The sequence below is a fragment of the Geotrypetes seraphini genome, chromosome 4, assembly GCF_902459505.1.
Source record: "Geotrypetes seraphini chromosome 4, aGeoSer1.1, whole genome shotgun sequence".
In the NCBI taxonomy this organism is placed as follows: domain Eukaryota; kingdom Metazoa; phylum Chordata; class Amphibia; order Gymnophiona; family Dermophiidae; genus Geotrypetes; species Geotrypetes seraphini.
In genome coordinates, this window is record NC_047087.1 from 45,994,880 (window position 1) to 45,998,966 (window position 4,087).

Genomic DNA, 4,087 nt, shown 5'->3' on the forward strand with positions numbered 1-4,087 from the left:
TTGGGGATGTTGGTGGATTGAATTAGTCTTCTTACAGGCTTTCTGCAATAGGATAAGGATAAAAGGTTTGTTGTTTTAATGAGATGAAGGTGGGTAACTCCAGCTGCCTATTCATTTGCATGTATGATATCTAGCTTGCAGCCTGATTAAGCAGGTCTTTTACTAAAGATAAGATCATGTTATCTGCCACAGGGACTTCGGGAATAAAATGGGTCTTGCGGCAGATAACATGTGTAATCTTTTGTAAAAGACCCCCAATGTATTAATAGGTGCCAGTAACAGAAAATTATAGTACAAAATTGAAACAATCCTATTTCGCAAAAAAGCAGAGAAAAACTGCAAACGTGGAGGGGCATAATCAAAACATACATGTAAGTCCGATTTGGACATAAGGCACTAGTCCTAAAGTCGGCAGGCCACAAATGTCCATTCTCGAAAAATATGTCTAAAGTATACTTTTTTTTTTTTTTTTTAATCGTCCATCTGTACGTCCAGACGTTTGATTGTCCATGTGCAGAAAATAAGCCATAATATGCTGGGAGCAAGAAAGATTAGCAGAAACAGCGGGTTGTGCTCCTGAGTTTGCCCCTGAAGAAGGACATGAAACGGTGTACTCTGCAGGGCAATCAGCCAAAGCACCCCTTTAAGAGGGACGATAAGCGGGCTTTTATTCCTTTTTTGGGGAGATCACAATTATTGTGGATTTTTTATGGTCCATTTTAAGTAAGGTAGAAGCAATATTTAATATTAGAAGTTTCTTTCATTGCACTTTAATTGTTAAAAAAGATATACTGTACATTCACCAGCAAGTGTGTTTGATGTTTTTGGGTAGTTCCTACGGTGTGCCCTCGGGTACACATATACTATTGTGGGATAAACCCTGGTGGAGACTCTTAAGGGCTCCTTTTATTAAGCCGCGTTAGCGCGCACGACTTTTAATCATGCGCTAAGCCCTGCGCTGGCCTAAAAACTACCGCCTGCTCAAGAGGAGGCGGTAGTGGCTAGCACAGCCGGCAGTTTAGCGTGCGGTATTATGCGCGTTAAACCGCTAGTGCGCCTTTGTAAAAGGAGCCCTAAGATTTATTAAAAAGTATCCCCAAGAACTGATTTTTCACTGATTCTATTATAACAAGTGTTGATTGTTAAAATAAGAATGAGACGTTCGCTTTATTGCTGACTGTATTCTGTGAGTTGGGAATCTGAGAGCAGGTTTTTCTAATCATTTGTCTAACCTCCTCTAATTTTCTGAGGCTCTTTTGATTACACTTCTCCCTCCATATCCACGGTTTCTGCATCTGCGGATTCGCTTATTCACGGGACGGAGGCACTGGGGGCACTAAGGACACGGGGCGGAGGCACTGGGGGCACTATGGACACGGGACGGAGGCACTGGGGGCACTAAGGACACGGGACGGAGGCACTGGGGGCACAATGGACACAGGACGGAGGTACTGGGGGCACAATGGACACGGGAAGGAGTCACTGGGGTCACTATGGACACAGGACGGAGGCACTGGGGTCACTATAGACACAGGAAGGAGGCACTGGGGGCACTAAGGACACAGGACGGAGGCACTGGGAGCACTAAGGACACAGGATGGGGGCACTAAGGACATGGGAAGGAAGAAGGGAGGGAATAGAAAGGGACAATTGTTGGGCCTGAGTGCAGAAAGAAAAAAATGAAAGAAAGGCTACACAGTCAATTAACAGATGTCCCCTTTTGATGAAAAAAAATAAATGGTCAAGTTACCTCTGACTTACTTTATCTGCAGCAGAGTTGGTAGCCGCGCTGAGGTGCAGAAAGGTCCCGCGATGGCTCATCTGCCGGCTCTGCTCCGGAAGAAGTAAGTTATGTCGGAGGGGGTGGACCTGGCAGACGCAGTCATTGCGGGACTTTGCCGCAATTCCCTGTGTCTTCTGGGTCCATCCCCTCCGACGTAACTTACTTCTTCCGGAGCAGAGCCAGCAGACGAGTCATCGCGAGGCCTTCCAGTATTCGGCTGCCGAGTCCGCTCCAGAGCAAGTACGTCGAAGTGGGGTGGACTGGCAGCCAGCAGCTACAGTCATCACGGGACCTTGCTGCATGAAGGGAGAGAAAGGAGCATGATTGCTGGAATGGAAGAGTGGTGGAGGGAAAGAAAGAGGGCAGGATGGTATGGAAGGGTGGTGCTGACGGAATTGATGTACAGAGAAAAGGGAGAGACATAAGGGGGAAGGATATTGGAGGGAAAGAAAGTGGGCAGATGCTGATTGAAGAGGGGTGGATGGAGAGAGAAAGGGTAGACATTGGATGGTAGTGGGGAGCCTATGCTGGATGGAAGTGCAGATGGGAGAGATAAGGGAGGAAATGCAGGAAGGAAATGTGAGGAGAGAAAGAGGGGAGCAGACACTGGATGGAAGTGGACAGAGAGAGGAGAAGGTACTAGATGGAAGGGTTAGAGAAAGAGGGTACATGATGGAAGGAGCGCACATGATGGGGAGAAAAGGATTGAGTTAGGAAAACACTGGAGGGGTGAGGGAAAGAGGTGGCAAGCTTTAGGTAGACAGTAAAAAAGGAAATTGATGAGAGGGTAGTAAGAACGTAATCTAGACAGATGCAGAAAATAAACTGAAAAGGAAAATGAGGGGAAAAGGGAAAGGGATTGCAGAGGAGAGGTGTGGGAGAGGGAAGGAGAGGAGAGAGATGCCAGACCAATGGGGGTGAAAGGAGAGATGGAAGGGGGAGGCATACAGTTTCTGGAAGGGGCATAGAAGGAGAGAAGATGCCATATAGGGGAAGAGAGACGGCAGACAGTGAATGGAAGGAAGAGAGTTACAAGAAGATGAGGAAAGCAGAAACCACAGAAGACAAAGGTAGAAAAAAGTTTCTATGTATTTATTGCTTTAGGAGACATGTATCTCTGTTTCTGTGGTGCATTGTATGCAGAGTCCAGCTTCTTGCTGGTTCAATTTAACCTTTGTCTATGTATTTCTATTTTATCCCCCCTTTTACAAAACTGTGGAGCGTGTTTTAGCGCCAGCCATGGTGGTAGCAGCTCTGATGCTCAGAATTCTGAGCGTCAGAGCTGTTATCTCCGTGGCAAAAATCCACACTACAGTTTTGTAAAAGAGGGAAGGGCTAGTTTGTGATTACATATTCCATACTAGGCGAAGGTGTTTTCTGTGTTCGAAAGACATGTTTTTTTGTTAGGATTGATTGCAGGATTGAGCTGTACTAGTCTGGCTTGTTTAGTTTTACAATGAGTGTATTGATGTTGTACTGCTCATTGCAGTATGTAAGATGCTGCCTTTTCCTAGGTACTCATGTGTGACATGTGTATTGTTACTAAAAATCATGTTTTCATACAGATGGGGGGGGTTGTCAAAAAATGATGGACCTGGATTTCACATATGCTAGGTACGCCACCGGAGAGCCGTTGACTGTTGTAGCATGGTGAGAGTGGGAAGCGGGTGGGAAAGGCTTGCCGAGCTAGGAAATACCACCAAGAGCTAGTCGGGGACGGGGAGAGAGTATAATTCTGTGGACTCTCGAGTGCAAGTGTTTTCATTTGAGTATTAACTAAGCTTTTCAGATGTGGAGAAACCTCTCAGTGTTTGTGATGACGGGTGATAGATAGGTGCTGCTGGCAGAGAAATCCTCTACACACACACACACAGTCTATGGCAGTTCTCTAAAAGATTTCAGGAACAGGTCCTGCGCCCTAATAGGACAGTTTATGAACAACTCCAACACGGGGACTAGCGGTGTTAAAGGGCTAGTCACTGTTGGAAACAAGATACAGGGCTCGACTGATCCCTTCAATCTCTCCCAGCATTGCAACTTTTATGTTCTCAGTCAAACCAGAAGAAGCAGACGCTCAATAGTTCACACATGAACCCCCTTCCTCTTCGGTATCTTTGCCTCGCCTGCCAACCTCCCCCCTTGCTTCTTGTTTTCTAACTTTAAAAAAAAAAATCTTCTATGTCCTGCTCCAGGCCCTAAAATCGCTGGGAATCGCTTTTCCAAACCGCGAATAACAGTTGAAAAGTTATTTGTGGTTTCAATAGTAAAAATGACATCATTTTCACAAAACCACGAATAACATCC